This window comes from Engraulis encrasicolus, chromosome 23 (assembly GCF_034702125.1).
Source record: "Engraulis encrasicolus isolate BLACKSEA-1 chromosome 23, IST_EnEncr_1.0, whole genome shotgun sequence".
Lineage (NCBI taxonomy): Eukaryota > Metazoa > Chordata > Actinopteri > Clupeiformes > Engraulidae > Engraulis > Engraulis encrasicolus.
The window spans coordinates 512,501-536,100 of NC_085879.1; the positions used below are offsets into that span (position 1 = coordinate 512,501).

Consider the following 23,600-nt stretch of genomic DNA (forward strand, 5'->3'; position numbering starts at 1 on the left):
CACATGCCCAGCATTCATATAAGAGGCGTGGGTCAGTGTGCAGTGTGTAGTGGGTCAGTGTGTGTGTGTGTATGTGTGTGTGTGTGTGTGTGTGTGTGCCAGCCAGGGCTTGGCATTGGCACCTGCCAACCGGCCAAATGCTGGTAAAACAATTTTGGTCTCACTAGCAACTTTGACTGGTTAATTCTTTGGTGTGAAAAAATGACAGAAGCATTGACTGTTATTCATTAAATGCAAGACTATTCTAAAGAAAAAAAACTAACAACAATACTCCGGCTAGCAGAAAGACTAAACGGCTAGTGACACGGTAAAACCACAAGCCATTCGTGAGCAAAAAAGTTAACGTCAAGCCCTGGTGCGTTTGTTTGGGTGAGTGCCTGCCAGTATGAGTGAGAATGTATGAAAGTGTACACAATGAATATGCTGAAAGGCAGTGTACTGTACATGTGTGTACATCTGAGCCCAAGTATATGAGTGTGACAGTGCATCATTTGTGTTTGTTTACATGTATATTTTATACATGAGACTGAATTTATTGTAAGTCAGTGTAAGACTAGAACTATGCACACCCTGCACAATGCACATACATGACTGGTTGTTGCAATCACCCTTGATGCTACTCTGTTTCCCATGTAGCGCAACAAGACAGAACAGGCAACCAAGCACAGTGTCAGAGAGAGACTTCCGGCAGCTAACGTCCTAAAAATATATTATCAACACACCCCCAATATTATATTTACCATTCCTTAGTTAGGATTTGTTTATTTACACAGCGGGACACCGTGACATAATTATTTAGCATTTATGAACCTGAGCTGGGGGCGTGTGCAGTGTATTCTGAGATCACCTATAATTTACACGGAGTAAACCTATTGATATCACATTTGTAGTGGTACAAAAAAGTCACGTACACATTCACTGCTAACACACACAAAAGTACACACACATACGCACACACACATTGCAGTGTGCATGCACAAATTCACACAAACACTCACATACGTGCAGACAGACATATACACAGTAGAACAGACATGTAAATTTGCATCTAAAATTGTATTATGCCCCCCCAACCCTCCCCCCCAACTTCCCTATTTTCAACTTATAATGGTCCTGCAAAGTAAAAGTGACTCTGTTCTTCTCACTAGATACCCCTAATAAAAGTTTGGACTTCTGAGGTCATCCCCAAAATAAATCTTAGCACGCCTGGGCCCATAAATTCTGCATAACGTAGAGAGGGGGGGACGGACATATTTCTCAGTAACACAAATGGACCTGGATAAATCACAGGTCGTAATGGCCTGTCAGCATTAAATGAAGGACAGATTATGATATTGGGTTTCTGGGGGGCAGACAGACGGCGTCGCTCGCAGCAGCTGGGCTTGGAGGGATGACGAGCGGACAGGATCTGGAGCTGGACACCCGCCTGCATGGCCGTAACCCGCCACCCCTACTGTAAGATCCAAATACATATGTATGCGGGAACACACTCTCAGACATACACACACACACCCACACACGCACATGTATGCAACAACACACACTTATACACACAAATGCCGTCATCGATGTCCATAATATACATGCACATAAGCACATACACAGATGCACAAACATGAGCGCACACACACACACACACACACACACACACACACACACACACACACACACACACACACACACACACACACACACACACACACAGAGTACACATAGAGTACACGTAGAGTACACATAGAGTACACACACACACACACACACACACATGCACCTGCCTGTCTGCCTGCTCTTCATGCTCAGACCTACTGGCAAGCCAGCTCCGCATTGCAGAGAAGATGTGTGTGTGTGCGTCTGCGTGTGCGTGTGCGTGTGCGTGTGTGTGTGTGTGTGGTCAAAGGGTGTCTCTCACCCCTAGATGCCTGCAGCAAAACCAGGAAACAATAATTAGTCAGAGGGCCTCTACAGGACAGCCCCTCTCTCCCTCCCTCCCTGTGGTTTTCATATGAGGAAGCTGCAGCAGCAGCAGCAGCAGCAGACGAGATGCTAATTGCTCAGGCAAATTTGAAAAGGGGCTGTGTGCATGTGTGTATGCCCTTGTGCCTTGTAGTGTGTGTGTGTGTGTGTGTGTGTGTGTGTGTGTGTGTGTGTGTGTGTGTGTGTGTGTGTGTGTGTGTGTGTGTGTGTGTGTGTGTGTGTGTGTATCTGTGTCTGTATGTGTCTGTGCGTGTGTGTGTGAGTATGAGCATGTGTTGTATGCAGGGCTCTAAATTAACTTTTTCCACCACCAGCCAATTTGGCTAGTAGACATTTTTTCTTACTAGCCAAATGGAAGGTCAACTAGCCATTTTTTTCTCACCAAAATAAACCATGCGTTAATTATTTTATTAAACTAGGCTATGTCCTCAACACAGATAAACAATATAAATATTATACTCAATATAATTCAGTCTATTCTATAATTATTTAGTAATTATATTATTATATATTACCTGCATTTAATTATTTTTCATTCCATTTCCATATACTGCTCAGACAGCCAAACACTAGCCTATTACCTCACACACCATCACCCAAACCTCAAACAGTATAGGCCTACAACTCACACAAACACAGCATGCCTTCAACACTAATGTCACACACATACCAGACTTTCAATATACACTAGCCAAACACACACAACCAAACACTGCAAAACCACATATCCCCTACACAGCATCACTTCACACACAGTGGGCCAAATACCATGGACAATGCACAGAAGACAGGTGAAGGGGAGAAGAGATGAAGGGAGGAGAAGGAGACGGAGAGGAGGACAGGAGACACCCGCGCGCGCACGCGCACACACACCCACACCCACACCTACACAGTGCGTGAATGATGTCTGCATTGTGTGTTTATGCTGCTGCTGCGTGACACCTTCAAGTTCCTCCAGGTCAAATTAATATTAGCTTTACTTACGATGCGCTTGGAATGACAATTACCGTTACGCTATGTCAACTAGATATCCAATAACACCACGGACACCATGCTTACTTTGTTACTTTCTTCGCTAGTTTTTGTTATCTTTTTTTTCACTTACTCGTATATCCATGTCAAACTTGTGCAGGGTCTTTGCGATGGCGTGGGCGTTATTAGGAAACGACAACTCCATCGTTTGTAGTTGCGAGGACCTCGCAAATATCGGACGGCTGTCAGCTGTCCTGTCCCTCCACTCCTCACGCCGTTTTCGCTCCACCGATACTCTATTTCACCGTCACAACAGTTACGCTGCTATTACTTGCATTCATAGACACATAACCGTGCTTTAACCACTGCCACATTATTTTTCATCTGACCAAAACCTACAAAACCAAAGTAATCCGCGCTAGTCCGCTCATTGAACATTTTATCAACACTAGTTCCAGCGCGCGGGTATCAAACACGCAGCCAATGGATGTGAGGCTGCCTTATTGTGATTAACGGTCAGCCAATGGGTGTGGGCTACATCATGACTGTAGGACTAATGTTCATGGGTAATGTAGGCGACGTTTTAACGTTCATCAGACGGCAGCTACAGATCTGTGCGGGCAGCTGTTTAACGTTCAGTCGGGCGCGCGCTACCGGCCAATTTGGCTAGTGGATGATTTTTTCTACCAGCCAAAATTATTTTTCACCCGCATTTGGCGTGTTGGCGTGCGTTAATTTAGAGCCCTGGTTGTATGCATATTATCTGAACTGTCACATTTGTATAATATTCCCTCAGGGGAAGAGAAGTAGAAAGTTATTTCAAATGAGGTGTGTTCTGAAAGGACCTCTTACATTAATCTCCATTCAATCTGCTGCTCATTTGGGAAAAAAACTATCTTTCAGACCCAATCTTAGTAATTAACAACAGAACTCTAATGGTGGAACAAAAAAAGCTCATCCAGTTTTGTTAAGTAGCTGCGAGGCAGGCCGTGGGTGCTACCATGTTTGCTAGCGTGGTCTCCCTAGAGACCCTTGTCCCCTGTTGACAGCTTGTTTATGGTCTGTTTTGCGTAGCTGCACTGGATCGAGGGAGGCTGGTTGGCTGGTTGGCTGGCACATGCGGCAACGTCTCGGCTGGCGTTGCCCACCAGTGTAAACTGCCTCCCCTTGGCATGAGCAAGAGCCTTGGGAGAGGTTAAACAGATGCCCCTGCAGCGCCATGGCTACCCCCGTTTGGCAATAGCACAGGGGACTGAGTGTTCCTGCCTGGATGGGGCCCCTGTTACTGACGTCTGGCAGAAAAGAAGACTCTTCTTCAAGACTCAAGCTCATTTCACTTAGTGTGAACTATGAAGAGTCTGTTTTCTGTCTCCACAGCTGCATACATTCACTTCTCTTTTTCCATGCACACTCTGATGACTGGTAGAGAAGACTCTTGAAATGCCATTTCACGTGGTGCCAACTGCCAAGAATCTGGCAACTGTCTCCTTAACCCTCAAGCGACCGGCCTGTTTTTGCGACTAATCTGACCGAGCGGGGTCATTTATGACCCCAAGGAGTTTATATAGAATTACCACTATATAAATTATTTTTTGAGGTTCATTCAAATTTAATTACATCTTGCACATACTTGTCCCTCATCTAAAGCAAAAAAATGTGAATTTGAACTTTTTATTGTTTTGCTAAAAATTAGTCAAACTTACATACGTATATGCTAAATATGATGTATGCCCTCATTTGCATATGTAAACATCAAAATACAAAAAACATCCAATACATTTTTTTCTTCTCTCATCATCAGTAATCAACTGAGAAAGTTTCATGGTGATATCTATCATTTACATTTTTTAGCCCATTCACTTGTAGTAATCTTACCATAATAATACAGTATATTTATGCTAATTATGGAAATTGCTCAAAGTGAAACTTTGAGAAACCAAACTAAATTCTATCCATTAGGCCCATAGATGATATTTCTGCAATAAAACTTTAGGTTACTCAACATTTCTGGGTTCATGAAATCACAAGATCAGAGAATATGGTAATTTACATAGACAAAACCATGTCTCAAACATATAACCATATGCACACTCAAAATTTCTCTGAAACTTTTTCTGGACATTTTAGCTGTGAAAAGGTGTCTTCCATATATATTAGAGCAAATAAATGATTCAACTGATGATTCACCCTTTGTATAGCCATAAAATAAGGACAATTCTAAAAACGCCATTGATTTCTACACTGATGACTTGTTTCCTCCCTCTTTGTTCATCAGGATGACTTCCATTTCATGTTCTCATCATGTGGCTAGGACCACTGTGCCATGATATCAACAAATATGGAGCAATAACAGAGGAAATGCTACCTGAGTGCCCTCACAATATGCTTCGTTGGCTATCGCAGGGGTGCCCTATTTATTTATATAATATATTATATTTTAATACTATAAATGTTTATATTATGAATATTTTAAGTCTGCTGATCATGGCTTGCTCAAAGAAACAAAATACAAAAATCAGAGTTTGAAAATTACAACAACAATGGTCATTATAATGTTGAGTATCTCATGGATCCTCTTGGGGTCATAAATGACCCCAGAGGTGTTTTGGTTATAAATCCTATACAGATGGTCCAAATCTCACAAAAATCATTCACAACATGCACAACATATGTATTGACAAACTCCTACAAGGACAAGTTTTTCGGATGAAAATTGCAGAAATGGTGTATGAAAATATGTGCCCGGGGTCATAAATGACCCCAGTCGGTCGCTTTAGGGTTAAATCCATTAGGAAATTCCTTCAACAAATCGCGGCTCATTCGAAACCAAAACATTTAGTGATTGAAGACAGAGCATTGGCTAAATTGCCTGATGAGCTTTGGCAAAAATACAATATACATACTGCTAAACAACCCTGTTTACTATAAATGGTTTAACATGTCACAACCTTTTTTCTTGTACTAAAATACCTCCATTCTGCTATAAGTGTTTATTAGCATCATACCAAATATGATAGCACAGTGTCGCTGTGGATTTGATTAGTGTAAACCTTTCCACCAAAGTGAATTTGTCTTTGTACTGTGTCCCATTACTCACATGAGTTCAATTACTTCAATAAGAGCTGTTCATCCTAATTAAAATATTTTTGCCTGCTTTGATAGCATAACCGTGTCCACTATGTATTACAACACACACACACACACACACACACACACACACACACACACACACACACACACACACACACACACACACACACACACACACACACACACACACACACACACAGACACCCAGACGCACACGCGCGCACACACACAGTCCGTTCAGTTTCTACCCAAGGGGACAAATCCGTCATGAAAGCTGACCTTTAAATAGTGCATGCATAGTAATGAATTAATTAAAGCTGGCAAGAGGGTCAGGAAAGGTCGAAAGTCGCTTAATTGCTTAATTACCCAAAGTCCATAACTACATACAATGTCAAGTGGAACATAATGGATGCAGAGATATACATGCTGGACGTTATCTCAGGAGCTGAGAGCTGAGCTGAGGCTGCTGCCTCCATGCAGCGATAATTCAACACCTATCTCTCCTGCAGCTCTGGACATTGTTACAAGATAAGACAGCGGCAATCTCCAGCTATCTCCACAGCGAATGGAGTGGCCAACCTCTGGTTTCTCCTTGAGATGATACATAGCAACACACACAGCCTTCCCAGCCCTGGCTACGCAAAACCTTATTATCCAGAAAATTGCCTGAGGAGAATCGATATGCCAGGCTTTCATCACACACCCCATACACTAGCTGACATGCTCATGATTGAAATACATGCTTTGATCACAACACAGGAACATGGATGTTGACCTAGAACAGTTTGTAACATGCACAGCAAAAACATCCTGACAAATATAAACTTGCTAACACAATGTTAACATAGACGTATATGATTTAGCATACGGTGTCACGCTGATAATTAGTGTATAATTAGTAGATATCGTGTTAATGCAATTTGCTTCTGTTCAGAAATGTTTTGCTGACTTCTAAAACTTCTAAACAAGACCTACATCATTAGCCTGAGTATGTTATAACATAGTGCCATCATGAAATTAGTGTTGTGTTTTGTTTTTCAGAGCATCAAAGGACAGATACTTCATGTAGTTCACAAATAGATGGGCATCCCATGATGACAATTATTCCTGAGAATAACAGCGAGTAAAAGAAGCTCTCTACGAAATCAGGAAAGAACCTGACAACACAATCACATTAAGCCTATGAAGGTAATGAATTTCTTCACAGCCTTTTGTTTTCAACTGATGTCACATCGTTGGAGCTTTTTTTTCTTTAGTTTAATTGGATAAACAGACCCTGTGTTTTCCCCTTCTAAAAGAGCTACAATGTCTGACATCAAAAGAGCAAGCTATAAATGAAGTTGAGCACCTCTGTAATTAACTACGCAAGTTCTTATGCTGCCTCGTGCAAGGTATCATTGTAGGCTACAAAGGAGGACTTGGCATTGAGAAAAAAAAACGGAAAACTGAAGAACTGACTTGAACATCTAGTTTCTAGGCTTATGACTCTTCTCCATCTACATCCATCTCTTCCAGAAGTTATGCACACTGTAGCACAGGAGATGATCCCCTCGACCAATTCATAAGAGTGATCCTTTAACAATTTAATACCTGTCGATTTCACTGCACCATCACCTGCAGCAGACATCTAATCAGCTTTATTGCACTAACGCCTGAGCAATCTTATTAGCAGTCTGTGTCTAATGCAGGTGTGGTGCATGGGTGTCGCATAAGGCAGACCTTTATCACAATCTGCAGCCCTACAGTAACTGCCACAGCCATGACAATGGCTCAATAAAAACAGCATAAACAGGAAACGGTGAATTGATGGCCCTCTCTAGGCCTGTCTTTGCTGCTTTGCAATCCTATGGTTTTTGTCTCAAACAGGTGTGGCTCATAGCACGGCTCATAGCACGCTCATGAGGTGTCACGCATAGCACAGACCTTCATCACAATCCCCAGCTGTAATTGCCGCAATGAAAATGCCTCAACAGAAACATCATAAACAGGAAGTGGTGAATCGATAGCACTCTCTCGAGCTGTCCTTGCTGCTGAGAGGAAACCTAATTCAACTCTACCCTCCTTAGAACAAGAGTGTCTCCCTCATCCCCTCCGACAGCATGGGAGCGTTGCTCCTATCAACCCGATGCAGATGCAGCCACACCACGCGGCAGAACGGCACAGCACGGCACACGGTCTGGACACGAGCCCAGCAGAGGTGTGCAGAGAGAAGCGCGTAATTGAGATGAATCTCGGGAGGCTGAGGGAATGCAGTTTCTGTGGACAAGCAAAATCACTGGCGAATTCTGAGGCAATACAGAATGTAGCATCCGTCTCCACACTATAGCGATGGTATCTAATGTCTGCTAAAAATATATTAAAGGCACTCTGTGTGAAAGGGACACATTGGAAACATTCTTGGATTGGTTGATGCTTAAAAGCACTTGAAAGACAGTGGCAGATCACAGGCCATTACAAGGACATAAAGGCTTTGTTACATAATATGAAATGGCTTCATGACTGTCTAAAAAAGAACAGTGGGCTATTAGTGATTGCATAAAACACTCATTAGACCTACCCGCCTACATGTAAAAATGTGAAACGTTACATAGTGTAAAAGAATTTATCACCAACCACGACCCCAATCATTTATTAATTACTTTAAAAATAATTTAACACGTCCCCTTCTTCACTGAGATTAAATTGCATCATGGTGGTAGTAACACAAGCCAATCGACAATGCAATTTTGAGGCTTTGAAAGACACAGGGGGATTTATTAGGAAATGTTTTAATTGGCTCTACAATTGATTTATCAACAAAGTAATCAAAAGATTAATCAGAGTTTGAAAACACTAATTATCTCTGGTCCTATAAAACACTAATGGAGGCATCACACATCTCAGGGTTTCCCCCAGTACTTTATAATTAAGGCAGCCACCACGAAAACAAACAACTTGACTTTGTCCCAGAAAAGATGAAGAGCTTAATATTGTGAACGTAAATTCTTAAGTCGCTTTACAAAAACAAATGTATCAGCTATTTTGGGGGCTTTTATATATCATATAGTGTCTCCTGATACCAGAGAACCACCCATCTTGGCTAACAAACGTTCTGCAGGAAACACTGCAGTACAGAAAGAGTAGCTGCACCTATAAAACACTATTAGAGGCATCAGACACCTGAAAAAGGGAAAGAGTAGCTGAGGGGGACAGATAAAGAGAGATGATGAGGGAGTGGATGGGTTGGCTTGATGGGAAGCGTGGCTGGGAAAGTAGAGTAGAGTGGGTGGGTGGGTGATAAAAACATGAGTGGGAGAAGGACAGTTGATAGCCGATGATGAGAGGACCCGTTAGAGACACCTGCCACAACGCCTGTCTCGGCCAGTCTGCCTACGCAGTCCACTTGCCCAGCTGGCCTCATCAGCAGGTGCCACGGAAAATGTCACACTGTAACACTCTTCCTCAGACACACACACCTGCTCTACTTCAAACACACACCTCAATACATCTCTCTCATGCTCTCTCTCTTCCTGGCTCTCTCTCGCTGTCTCTTTTTCTCTCGCTCAAACATGTACTCTCTCTCTCTCTCTCTCTCTCTCACACACACACACACACACAGACACACACACACACACACACACACACACACACACACACACACACACACACACACACACACACACACACACACACACACACACCTCCAACTCGAAGACACACACCTCCACCACCAACCAGTTCCACTGGGCATCAACTCAGTGGCTTCACATTTAAACAGCTGGAGATCAAGAGCTTTGGCCTTTCTTGTTTCCACATGGCCACTGTGCAGGCCAGGCCACTTCTCCCTCGGCTGCCGAGATAAAGGAGAGCCTCCGTGTTAGCTGACATCTGGGGGCAGATACCCGCCAACCTGGCCCAGGCTAGCGCTGATGGGATTTATTATTTTTGGACCCAGCAGCGGGAGAAGAATGCAGGCGTCCCTGGGCGACGCAGCTCCCTGATGACAGTGAATTGCCTATGATAAGATTTAATAAACGACAACTGCTTTGGTATCAAAAAAACACATGTGCTGCAGTCTGTATGTGCGCAGCAAGCATAAGCAAGCGCCGTGCACCCCCCCCCCCACACACACTCGCACACACAGTGTTTTCTCTCCCTCATACAGCACACACAAGCACTGACCAGCGTGTTCTCACACATACAGAACACAGACACACATACACATGGACTTGGCCGCACACACACGCACGCAAGCAAACCCGCATTCAGACACACACACATGCACTCGCGCGGGTGTGCGGCACACACACACACGCACGCACACACACACACACACACACACACACACACACACACACACACACACACACACACACACAAATGTTTATATCCGCAGCAGGCAAAGTTCAATACCCTTTGGAGCATCTAAGCTCCTGTTTTCGATCATGTTTGTCTTTGATCTGAAAACATAACGCCATTTGAGCAGCTTTAACTCAAAGTGCAAGCAGGATTTACGTACATCCTCTGCCAGGCAAAGGGGGGAAATCTGATCCATAAGTGTGGAGCACCACAAACGCCGCAGACAGGCCTGCCAGTGCAAGATAAACAGACCACCGGCGAACTCTCTCCAAAGACTTTTTTGTCCAAGCGCCGAACACTGTGCACATCGTTGCAGCACATTTTAAACAAAGTGCAAGGATGATTTATTAGTTGAGAGCTCAGCTAAGGAAAGGGGTGTGGGGGGGATTTTTTTCCCGCCTGCATGTCTTAAGATGTTATGGCTGTCCTTCCCCAAAGGCACCATAAGAAGCCAGATGCCATCTTTGGTCTTGGCTGCTGCGTAGTTATATTTCATCTGTGGCTATCCGCTAGCTAGTGAGACACTTAACAGACACACGACTCTGAATGTCCGCGTATAGATCATATATGGAAGAGGAGAGGTGACATGAAACATCCTCTCCCTTATAATTCTACCCCTGAGCTTCTGAGCTATGACTTCCTGTTTGGTCTTTTAAGGACACATGAGGGAGCAGAGGGAATAATATTGCCCTTAGATCTCGGAAATGAATCAGAATGAACCACAAAAAACTGTTAGAGCTTCAAAAGAATGTGCCAGTTCAGAATTCACAGTTACTTGTCAAATATGAGACTTAGTTTAGGAAATTTTAACTTATTGGAAAAAAAGGTTTTTGACTCCTTTGAGGCCAAGACAGGAGTGCTTTCTGACTTCCTAAAGCTAAAGTCACCACTGTCCGTCATACGGCCTTTGTAAGGCCCCTGACAAGACAGTGAGGGTGACCACAATGTGACCTCTCCTCCACTAAAGAGAGATAGAGAGAGAGAGAGAGAGGGAGCGAGAGCGAGAGCGAGAGAGAGAGTTCACACACAAACACAAGCCAAAGAAAAGGCCAAAGCCCTAGAGAGGAATGGCTATGGATAGCCACTTCGCCAGCAATGTGCCAGAACGTTCTCTTGGGCACAATCTTGAGCGATATTGGAATGGATTGACATTCACCACTCCAGCAGTAGGCTGTAGGGCCTGTACTAACACACCAGAGCTACCCCTGAGCTGACAGGAGCGTCATCTGTTAATTAGGTGCTTAACCTTTGGCTAGCTCGCCGACTGATGGTAAATTAATAAGTTGCGAACTTACGGGAATTTAGAGTCGACATTAGAAATAAGACTGTCAATCAGGCGGCATTCACATTGCGGGGGGTCATCTCTACTAGTGTTTCTCAGGGGCCCCTTAAAAATACCCATCCCCCCACCTCACCCCCAACCCTGGCACGATGACTCGAATCTCAAGGGGGACGAAAATATATCGAATGCTGAGTCACGGCTTACGTCGGTGTTGAAAACACACACAGCGACTTCCATTTGGGTACACACGCTTGTTTAGCTCACGTGGCCGCAGAGGGTACGCCTGCTGTCAACTTCAAACAAGCAGCTCCTTCAGAAGTGCTCGACAGCTATGAAAACACACAGCAACACACAGGGGAGGACACCCAACTCCGTGGCAGAGGAAGAATCACTGTCATGTATTACATCTGCCTGCACATACAGTAGCACAGTTCATTCCAGTAATTAGCTGATCTGATCAGTAACTGTCGTATGGTTTGAGTGTTCATTACAATTAACACCTCTGTGTCATAAGAAAAAGTTCATGCATGGTACGACGTCTCCTTACTTTTCAGTTATACCTTATTTGGGTCAGATGAAGAGAAAAATCAGTTTGGGTGAAACCTGCTCCAACCATCATGAACTTAACAAACTGCTCCAGAAAATGGTTGTATATCTTAGCCTTTTCCCTTTTTGCTAATCCGAGCCCTCCACAGCTCAACGAGCAAGTGAAACTGAGACAACTAATCATTACCGGACGTGCAGTTGACACACAGTTCACAAAACGTGCCTTTCCTCTTGCTGCCTTTCCTCCCCCAAGCCCCATTTTGTACTACTAACTTCCTAAGTTACAGGAAACAGAGATTGGGCACTCCTTTATTGTACAAAGTTAAAAATACACCGGGTCATGCTAGCCTTCATGGCGGCAAGAGTAGTGGTGTTAGTGGGTGGGTTAGGGGGTTACATGGCGTTGGTAGGGGTGTGTGTGGGGGGGAGAGGGGGGGGGGCAGAGAGTGAGTGCCTGCCAGCCCGACTGCCTACTAGGCTACTAGCTACTGGGAGGACGGACGGTGTGTGGCCGTGAATTAGGTCCCGTCTGACTTCTTTAATGGCTCTGGTATGTTTGGAACGCAGCCTCCTGAGCATCCGTGTCAATTGTTGTGTGAAGGTTCACACCAGGGTGATGGGCTACCATTCCTCCTACAGCACCACACACAACGCTTGTAGGTTTTCCACTCTCATTCTCTTACTTTCTCTTACTTTATCTCTCTCTCTCTCTCTCTCTCTCTCTCTCTCTCTCTCTCTCTCTCTGTCTCTCTCACACACACACACACACACACTGCACACATGCAGGCACGCAGGCGCGCACACTGCACACACACACACACACACACACACACACACACACACACACACACACACACACACACACACACACACACACACACACCAGGCCAGGATGAGTGATATGACCCAGAAGCAACTGTGTAAAGCTTTTCACTTATCACTCCTGCTGAAGTAGACAGCTTGTGGTGAAAAAAACAACAACAAAAAAACGTTGACTCATCAAAATGCTTTTCCAATTATTCTTCACGTACTGTAGCAGGCATTTAATCAATAGGGGACATTATATGCCACTGACACACACATACATAACAAAAAGAACAACAACAATAGATGCTATTTCCGAATGACAATGACATTCCATACATGCTTCTTGCCGAAAACAATGCGGTATGATTTTATCAGCACTTGCAGCATCCCAGAAGGTTCTCTGTACAGAGACAGCGCACAGCACAATGTCATCCTTTTGCTGCCTACGACGAAAATACACTGGCATTGATCACTACCTTTTTTCATTAAGCTCGCATTACATATTGATGACATAATAGATTTTCACTTAAATATTTCAGCAGCTATTATGATGTGCCACTCCCACCACCCACTTAGATGAATGGATGCCAGCACTGAAACAATTGAAACGCCATAAAACAATGGCATGAAAGCCTTATAAATGCTTATAAAGGTTTATAACGACCTGAAAGCAGAGATTAAACGTCGTTTCATAATAAGTGGTGTGTGGTCAGATTTCACTGATGTAAGGGGAACGTCGGGTGGATGAAAATTCTAAAAGGTGTATTTTGACAATAGTTTGCCGTTTGCCATTTTTAACTTTACATAGTTTAAAAAAAAATGTTTCCAAATTCCAGTACATATTCAGATGCCTCTGTCAAATGTTAACATCTGCATGTCTGTTGCAGAGTGGAAAAGTGGAATGGCCTTTCTTGGGTAAGTCAAGTCGTAAGTCATGTGCTCTGACCGTGGCCTCTCCTCAAGCTCTACGCACCTTCCACGACATCTCAGATCTTAAAACCCCACCACAGAGTATCCCCTTCCAGCAGTGGCTATGTCATCACCTCGTAGCCATTACTTTCTATGGTAATCCTGAGCTGAGCTGAGCTGAGCGCACTCCGTCAAGGATGCCGTTCCCCGCTATACTGGCCTCTCCTGTCCCCTCTCTTGTCCCCTCTCCTGCCTGTCTCTCGTCACTGGGATCAGAGCACAGCCACAGACCACCACAGCCACTGCGCCACCAAAGCCTCTTTGGAACTTTAGGTCTGTACTGTCAGTGTTGTGCAGTGGTCTTGGTTGTGTCTTATGTGGTAGCTTGTGTGAACATTCAGGAAAAATGTCCTTTGGGACAAAATAAACAAATCTTGAATATTGAATCTATGTGCATACTGCACAATAAGCACACTGCCCATCACAGCAGCCAAGAACTTCTATGTTGAACTTCTTACCCCCTTCTTTGTTTCCCCTGTTTTAACCTTTCCTCCATGCTTAGTGGAGTGTGGCAATGCTAATTCCTTCTAGAGGTCAAAGTATGCCGCAAGCCGAATGGACTCAGCCCAATAGCTCCCCTTAATAGCTAACTACTTCATTTCAAACAGTAAACACAACACCGGCAATGCAATGACAAAACAAAAACAAACACAGCAGTTGGTCTATGTGAGTGTGGGCCAGATTTGGGCATGATCTGGTTCAGGTACTCACAGCTATCCAGGCAGACTGGATGAATGTGTCTTATGTGTGACATGCACTCTGCAAAAAAAAACAAACACACACACTACATAGAAAATGCTCATTTAAGCCTGTGGTGCAAAGTTTGATAGTCAAGTCAGCCAGTCAGTCAGATAGTAGTTCTAGCCAAGAGCTTGCATCTGCCTCGAAAGAGGCAATAGTTAAGCTGACATTAGAAGCAATAAATCTAATGCCCATGCAAGATATATTGCCAACATGTCCAATTTATTCTACACGGCACATTTTCCAACTCTGCCCGAGTGCCCGGCTCCCTAGGGGCTATGTGAATTTCATCACCCTTCGCACCCTTCCTTGCCGGTGACAGGCAGCCTTGCATGATCGTGACAGTTAAAGTGATGAAACTGCCATCAGATGTGATACCCATATACCCGCGAAGATCACACGGGGAATGGGCTGGGCTTAACACGGAACATTGCAAGCATGAGAAGCAGACAAAAAAAAGAGAGAAAGAGAGAGAGGGGAAAAAAAACAAAGCCACAGATCCTTACCGAGCATTAAGTGCACCTTGCATGCGGTGTGTATTATAGGAGGCCGACATCTGTAGGAATAATCATCACTGCACACACCCGTGGCTCCTCTACTTTTCCTCTTTTCCTTTTCCTCGCTTCCCTTACTCCTCAGTCTCTCTCACGCTTGTGTCTTTCGGGTCTCTCGCTCTTTTCTCCCCGCCTCTCTCTCTCTCTCTGAATCTGGCGGGACTCGACTTCACTTCAGGATTTAAGGACCGGGTCTGCTGCGCCAGGTCTGGTGCTGTGAGAGAGAGAGAGGGTGAAAGACAGGGGGAAGTGAGAACCACGCACCCACCCAACCACTCCATCACCCCTCCAATCCCATCCATCCACTCCCCCCCCCCCCTCCTCTTCTCATTGCCCCCCCTTGCGAGCCACTGTGGGGTTTGGGAGCTATTTTCAGACGCAGACACACTCGTCTACCAGAAGGGGAGTTTGAGCTTGGGTTGGGTTGGGGGGTTTGGAAAGTGACTCCCTTGCCTCCCGGGGAAAAAGTGACAACATATAGAGTAACTTTGCGCCGGGGGCAACTCTGTTGAGGGTGCAACGCATTCCAGCTATGTGGGTGAGGTGGGCGTTATGTGGCTAGGTTAAGTCCCAGGGGTGCAGGGTTGGGAATGCCCCCTGGTGTGGTTAGGTGCCGCTGAGGTGCCACAAGAGTAAAAAAAAACCTTTAAGGTAACACCTCCCCCATAGCAGGTACCTTTCACTGATGCCTGAGCTCTCCTCTTTCACTGGTCTTTTTCAGCCCTGGCAAAATTGGACAGGACTCGTCACCCCCCGGTGCACTGAATCAACATGCTGGCGCTTGTCACACGTCTTTATTCATGATTTGTTTCAAAGGAGCTATTCAAGAAATAGCATCCACAGTCGCAACACAGAGGCATCATTTCCCCTTTCCCTGTGACCTGACCTGGCTACGGCAATTAAAGATTTCCCGGATGCCTTTTGGTAAGACAAGTTATTTTTTTCTCCTCGGCTTCTGAAGTTCAATACCGTTGACAGCGATCATCTGTCAGTGGAGACCATTGCAGTTCAGGAACCAGAAGACAGTGAGGCCGACGTCGCCCTGCAACACGGTAAAGACAAATGATCTTGCCACTCACTGCCTGGACGATCACCCACACCTCAGTAATCCCGTCCTGAGAGGGATGGTGATGGGGAGGGGGGCGTTTATGGATGGCAGAACAGAGATGACGATAGACCTCCAGGAAAGCCGAACCAGCCCGCCAGCCATACAGCCCACTACCCAAACCAAGCATGTAGAGAAGACAGCTGATGCAACACACTGGCACTGGGTGAGATAATGTTTGATCAGTAGCAGCATCCAATGATTAAGGGGTTTCTGCATACTGTTCAGTCATGCTGCATGCACACTAGATAGATAGATAGATAGATTATTTATTTGTCCTTTCGGAAATTTGTTCTGTGCCATTTTCAGTGCATCTGATACAATTACAAAGACATTACAATAAACAAGAACACAATAGACAAACACGATCGCCCCCCCCCCCTCCCCCCCCGCCTCCCCTCACTCTATAGGACAAAAAGACAGGTTGACAAAAAACCCAACATAAACACAGTAAAGTGCAGTATTCAGTACCAAAGTGCAGTGTGCTATTCAGTCTAACTTACAGTTGTCTTATTTAGGATGGATATACTAGTAGGAATAAATGATTGCTGCAGACCCTGTAGGCAATGCGATTCTAGCTGACACAGACAATGGCTTGGCAACTGTGTCCAACGCAATGACACGTGATGGAGAGGAAATAAACCAGAAAATGACATCAAGGGTGCCATGTGACCTAACCGAGGCAGGACGGCTCTGCAGGCAGGAAGGCAGCGTTTCGTGAGGATTTGGGAAGGAAGGTACTAGCTGGCCGGGGTGGCTTGGAGAGAGAGAGAGGAGAGAGAGAGAGGGAGAAATAGAGGGACGGGAGGTGCTGACTTTCAAGAGGTCAACGTGCGGGTTCAAAGAATGTTCCAAGGCTGGAGGTGTCAGCATGAACAGGAGCCGAAGAACACACCAACCCGTTCAGAGCTAACATCGCTCACAAGAGATCATGCCCCACATGGCTGTCCCCTTACACCACCCTGACCTCCTCAACCTTCAAGACGATACTTTGGGGAAGTAATCAAGACAGGGAAGAAAGAAAGAAAGAAAGAAAGAAAGAAAGAAAGAAAGAAAGAAAGATAGATAGAAAGAAAGATAAAAAGAAAGATTAATATATCCCTCTTCCTTCATTCACCCCTTCTTAAAAACATCCAGCTGTCAGAAGTTGCAAAGAAAAATAATTTTCTAAGCCAAGAATGATTAACGTGGATGTACTGTAAGCTGTACATGAGACATTATTTCACTGTCTCATAAAATCAACAGATTTTTCCTGACATTATTTTTGGCTGCTGGAGAAAAAAACAACTCGGGAAGGTTGAGCATCTGTTCTTCCTGAGATGACAAAATAAACCCGAATGGGAGTGCCACGGGAAGAAAAAAAATTTGGCAGGCGCATCCAGAACATCTTGTTATTTTCCCCTTGCTGCCAAAAATAATAACAAAAAGGATATTATCTCTTTCTTATTATACTTCTAATATAATAATTCTATTATATATTTCTAATTCTAATAAATAAATCCAGATAGAAGTGGGCTTAGTGCAGAGTAGTGTGGTTAGTCCTCTCCCCTTACATTGTGTAGGCCCAATTCCTAATTTTAAACATCTATCCTACAAGCTCAGTATCATTCACACAGAGAGCTGACCAACTTTTCAGATTACCTCAACTCCTGGGCTCACATTGACTCAAATATTTTGATAAAAACCTTACACTCCTCATTCCTGTACACCACCTTCAAAGCTCCCCTCTTGCCACATATTTTATCCCCCTGCTCCCATTTCGTCTGACCTTGATCTCTCTTCTGTCGCCCACTTCCCCCTCCACCCCAAACCTCCTCCCTCCCCCTTAATCTGTCAGGAGCCCCTATACCAGGACCTACAGTAGAAGCCAGTCGGTCGCACATTCACTCACTTGCTTGTGTCCCATGTTTTTGACCCATTTTAAGAAGCCAGTGTTGAGTCTAGGACATCCCTTGAGGTATGGAGTCTTAGAGAGTAGAGTGTTGGAGAAGAGAAGCCTCACGGCAGGTTGTAGGCTAAGCAACAGTACAACAGCGGAGTGGTAATTCAATGCTCAGACAGACCTCTGAGACCAAATATGATCCAGAAGATATTAAATCAACTCTATAAGTGTTGAATTAACACTGCATATTTTTATAGTGGGCTAGTATGAGAGGAATGCTTACCATCGTGTTTTCCCCCCAACATTACAGCATTGGCTAATCTGCACATGAAGCAATTTACGTTTAATTACATTAGATGACTCGTTGAACCTGCTTGCCATCTGCTGTCTATACAACACAGATTTGCATGAAATATGTCAACAGAGACTTAACGTTGCTATTGATTTAGCCGGATTAGAAACAGATTATGCACTGCAATGGTGTGAGACAGGGCTGGAATGGCCTGAAAATGGTGTCTAGGACTAATTCATCAGGAAACTACAAGAGGCATATATACTGTATGTAAAACACATCATCTGAGGCAACAGCTTTGACTTCAAATAAATCATAAATGTGTAATGTGGAGCCTATAACAGACATTCCCCTTGACCACGCATCATTATATCAAATGAGACAACATAGATTTCCATGGGGTAGGGATGAATAATATGACTGAAAATGTACATCGCGGTGTAATATGAGTAATATGTTGGGTTGCATACTGCAGTACTAACTGTGGCCTATTCCTTTCATTGGTGCTACAATACATCTCCTACATGGGTTATTGCAAAGTCGTTACACCAGAAAGTAGTTTTTGTTAAGTTAACACATTTCCTGGATCAATATTGTTCACTAGAGAAAATGAAACAAAACTGCAGTTGCAGAAGACAGAAAAAGGTGTAGTGTTTTTGTGTTTTTTTGTGCTGGACACAACTTTTCAACTTCAATTTTACCTTTGTCAAATATGCTGGCATAACCAAGGTCTCCATCAAATTTATGGTGCATATAATCTATACCAAAGGGCTACAGGGCAGATGCCCAAATAAACTTCCTCCTGTAATGGGGTTGGCCTAATAGCCAATACAAGATGAGCGACACAATCTATCCAAAATGGAACAACACTGCTGCATCAGCATTAGCTTTAGTAGGGGACACGTATTGCATTCAGCTTCAGTTCAAAGGTCCGTAGACTAGGTTTGCCATAATTTATCTACTTTATGGATTCCACCGCATCAGCATCGAATGACCCCAGCGACCTTGGGGGCTGGAGCAAGACACACAAACATCTGTAACTCACGCCTGACAGACGCATCACTGAGGTGGAGAAGCCTCCACACCCACACACACACACACACACACACACACACACACACACACACACACACACACACACACACACACACACACACACCACCACCACATAGTACCTCTCTTCTCTACACCACAGTGTGCCTGTCTGTACACAATTCTCTTAGACACAGGCACATTTCAGGTGTCTGAATGACAGGGTACTTTTAGTCGAAATAACTATTATATTGCTATTGCATAATAGAATGCTGTGGGCCTATTACAATTTGTTCCCACGTGGGAATTGTCACAGTATGCCTACCATGTTCATCCAATTATGCAGAATACAACTGCATAATGAGAACATGTGTTGCCTGAACATACCCCCTATGCTCTATTCTAAATTGAAATATCTTGTTTACACGGGCCTTATATTTAGGCGTATCTGTTTTATTGGTCCATGTTTATAGGCCTAGTTGTGAATGTGTGTGGTTACCTAACCTCTATTTACACCATTAAAGAAGGTAACATTTTCCTATTGTGCCAAGTTGCCAACATAGCTGAGAGCGATTCAGCCGGTTATTTGCGCATTTGGTTTCACATAGTCAAACCCAACAAGCACGCCAACGAGAAAGACGTGGTAAAAACAAACTGGCACCCGTATGAAATACTGAACCAGACAAACTGTTTAACAACACGGGGAGACAGACTCGCAAAGCAATGCGACACATGCATCCTACTTGATTCCTGGCAGGTAAATTCCCCACTTAAAGGCTTTGGCGATTTAAAACATTCACACATGATATACTATGCAGTACGCTATACAGAAACACGACCTTTCTTACCGGTCAGGAATCCCACAAGTGTCAGGGGGGTGGTCTCCGCGATAGCCTACCTGCTATTCCGAAATTGAAATCGCTGTAATTGAAGCCGACCTGTGGATAGTCAACGCATACGCCGCACCTGCTTCGGCAAGTGTCGTCTAACCTACGATCCGACACGGTAACATGTAACTGAACAGCACCTCTGTCACTTGCTCCAGCGCGGAGTTTAAAACCTATTCATGTTGGAATGCAACCACATCCGTCCGCTCCAGACCGCCGCGCGCACAGCCGCACAAAGCAACTTGCCTTGAAAGCATGTCCGAATCACATCAGAGCGTTGTAGGGTCGCCGCGCACACGTTGGGAAACATGCGCATAGCCACATAGTCTACAACCACAGCTTCTCACATCAGGTCGTGAAAAATTCTCTTTCGATGTCCTGGATGGAACGAAATCACAGTAAAACAAATAAAATCGTAGTGTCACGCCGACTCGCCGCCCCGCACCTCCCCAGTAGCTGTTTGGGTTTTAGTGCCGCCGTCGCCACCTCATTGGTTTACCGCTGGTTTTAGTAGTCATGGAAACAACCAACAGAGAAGCACGGTCTTGTGCCAGAGGTGGTGATGAATGGCGTGCGCTAGAGTCCCTTGTGGTATATTTACACAGCCTGTTTCCCCCTGCGCTGCGGGCTAACGTTATTACCCAGCCGGAGCGCGTATTCATCATGAATGAATATCATACATGAATGAAATGCGCATGCAAATTGGATGGAGAGATCTATTCCTTCCCCCCTGGGAAATTATTGCGTAGTGTTTGGTAAAGACTGCAGAGCCTAGCCAAGGGATGTTGCTAATACAAACCATGAAAAACAAGTGTCTCCCGGGGACATAGAGCTAACATAACTAGATGCTGGGCATTCCCAAATGAAGGGCAATTATTTTTCAATACAACACCTCAGTTATGATGCTATGGATCAATACAGAAGAAAAATGCAGATGCAGTGGTGCAGTAGTGGTGCGCGCATTGACCACTGCAGTGAGCTGTGTGTAAACTGTAAAGAATCACAGTGCCCCTATGGAATGACTGTCCGGCTCCTGAGGACTGTCAAGCCACTGGGAAATGCCCTGTAGCCTATATGCCAGATTATTAGTCCAGACTCGGAAGGGTGTGGCCTGATGCCTGTGACAGGTCTTCCCATGGATTCTGAGGGGGTTATTGTTTTAATGCCTTATTGCCAAAATATAGTTTTGTTGAGCACCAAATGTTTTTTTTTATAATGTAAAAAAATGTTTTTCTCCCTCTAAGATATTCAGATAATCAATTTTCACATTAAGAACTTCAATTTAGTACTATAGGTAGGCCTACATCAAAAAGAACATACAATGTGGACCAACATGTGTATGCCTTCTTGAATCAATGGTATCAATGATTTGATGATGCCAATAAATAAAGTTCACATTTCACATATAGCCTATTTATTGATGAATCATTTCATGACAACTGATTTAGGTGGAGAAAATTGGGATGCCAAACAAGTGTCATGTGTAGTCTGTATTCTGTGAATCTTTGACGTATAAAAGTGCTGACAAAAGGTATACAGAAACAGAGCAATATGACTGCACTAACACCAACACTAACCAGAGAAGCATTGGACAGGGTAGAGGAGTAGAGGCCTGCTACAACAACTTGAGATAAGAAACATGTAATTGTTCACCTGCAAAAAATAGCTCCCTACTGAAAAAGGAAGCCGTTGGATAAGAAGCACTTGTTTATTGTGATTACGCAAGTGACCATTCACTGATAATCCTCTGGTATTTCTCAAGACCACCACTTTGGTTGTTTGTTGTCAGCTACGTGTGCGTTGCCATGCCTGGCAATGCTCTTGGCCACACGTCTATATTTAACCGAGTGTGCCGTGAGGAGTAGCAGCAGCATCACACCCCTGATGACTTGGAAGAGCATGATAATTCCCAAGTCCAAAACAGTTTTTGTTTACCAGCTATTTGGGGAGTATGCGTGTGTGTGTGTGTGTGTGTGTGTGTGTGTGTGTGTGTGTGTGTGTGTGTGTGTGTGTGTGTGTGTGTGTGTGGAATGCTCAGCACGTGACCCACAAAGATATGTGATACAATTAAGTTGATATTAAGGACGTGATACAATCACATCCAATAGCAACGGGAGGGGCCAAACATGGGCTTAAACGGCATGAGTGGTTTTGGAGGATGGTCACACACTTAGATTCTGGCACACATAATTAAATAGGCCTAGCAGGCCTGGCCAACACCCTCCTCTTGGCTGCTATTAACAGCTTTGCTCCTTAGCCTATCTGGTTGGTTCAGGGTGACCTCTGACTGTGCCGCTTCAGTTAATCATATACCAAGGTCTCTTACATCTCTGTAACAATGGAACTAGAAATCCATTACCCAATTACAACGCATTGAAATACAAATTATTTGGCTAAATTTATTTATATTGACTTTTATTTTTCCAGAGACATGAATCCTGGATCATTTCTAAGTAACATAACACATTAACATTCACTGTGTAACAGAAGAGGTGTACACATTTGTTTTTTTCCACAGAGACTCCCTGAGTTCATTTCATCCTGAGGGTCTCCTTATTTGGTGCTAGGGTTATATAATCTTGAGGAATGGTCCATACATCACTGTCAGAAACTCACAGTGGTAGGAGGCCGGTCACATCAATGGCAATTTAGCCGAGTTATTGACTGGCATATCCCAAATTGGTTTTGTGAGAGAAATCCATGATACTCTCTCACAACAAAAAGTGAGGAGTTTGCAAGGCTCTTGTCTTCTCTTGAACCTACTTGTGTCTTTCTTCCCCTGCCCTTCTCTCTACTTTTGAAGCCTGGGGATTTGCTGCCAGTAGGCATTTCCACGCTATACATTCAATTAGCCTCAGAAGGTTTTATTACATGTCCAGACTTGCAGACATTCCAAGTATTTTAATATTATTTCTTGTATAAAAACTTTTTTTAAAAATCATGTGAATTTGAATCAGCTTTCTAGCGACTTTGTTATTACAAAGATCAAGACAGTTCCATATGAATTAGTAACGCTGCATAGCTTGCAAAACGAAGAAATATGCTGCACCACAGATAATATTTAATATGGTGTATGTTCCACTAAGCACCGTTCCTCCAGGGGTTGTGAGGAATATTGTGCAATGATAT

General features: G+C 44.1%; 1 protein-coding gene across 6 annotated transcripts in view; it reads right to left on the reverse strand.

Annotated features, from left to right (window-relative positions):
- The window catches only part of sorbs2b (sorbin and SH3 domain containing 2b), a 70,501-nt gene extending 49,594 nt beyond the window's left edge, over window positions 1-20,907 (reverse strand). For all 6 annotated transcript variants that reach the window (XM_063189749.1, XM_063189748.1, XM_063189747.1 and 3 more), the window contains exons 1-2: window positions 20,433-20,907; window positions 15,226-15,487 (exon numbers count right to left, since the gene is read on the reverse strand). The gene's annotated coding sequence lies outside the window, so the exon portion shown is untranslated. The remainder of the gene's footprint in view (window positions 1-15,225; window positions 15,488-20,432) is intronic.
- Window positions 20,908-23,600: the final 2,693 nt, after the last annotated feature.